We start from the raw sequence: 810 nt of genomic DNA, 5'->3' as shown, positions 1-810 counted from the left end.
GTTTACAGAGCTTCTGCTAATTAAGCAACATTGCTTTTTATAAATATATCCATGTTGACTTAATTTTTTCACTTTAATGTTATATTTAATTGTGTAATCATATGGTAATTTATGCCTCATCTTATTATCTTTTTTATTATAAATAATGCTTCCATGAATATTTTTCTACATTTTACTTATGTCTAAATCTAAGAGTTTTTCTAATATATGTATTTATGAGTACAATTTCTGGGTTAAGGCTTGGACATTGTCAATTTTATAAAATGTTGTTAAATTGTTCTCTAATATAGATTTACCAACTGATACTCTACCAGAGTATACAGGAACACCCACTTCTTGACTTGCTTCCCAAAACTTGGTCATGTCAACATATGCTATACGTTTTCATTTCCATTTTCCTTATTACTAATGAGGTTCAATACTTTTTGTGACTTTATTGGCAATTTCCTTTTTTGTAAATTATTTATTCACCTAATTTGTCCAATGTTATATAGGGTCATTGTCTTTTGCTTATTAATATCTAAAAATGCTTTACATCTAGACATTAAAATATTATAATTACGTATGTTTCAGATAGCTTCTCCTTATGTCTTCTCTTTTAACTTTGATTTACAATATCAAATTTGTCCTATATCATGAATCCTCTGGTTGATTTATTTTTTAAATTCTTATATCAATTATAAACATATGAAAACTTACTATATAAAGTAAGTTTTGATCTTTGGTAGAATAACTTTTTTTACTCAGTTATGTTTTTGCTATTCTTTCTTTCTTTCTTTCTTTCTTTCTTTCTTTCTTTCTTTCTTTCTT

This window comes from Suricata suricatta, chromosome 6 (genome assembly GCF_006229205.1).
Source record: "Suricata suricatta isolate VVHF042 chromosome 6, meerkat_22Aug2017_6uvM2_HiC, whole genome shotgun sequence".
NCBI lineage: Eukaryota > Metazoa > Chordata > Mammalia > Carnivora > Herpestidae > Suricata > Suricata suricatta.
This window is presented reverse-complemented; position numbering follows the sequence as displayed.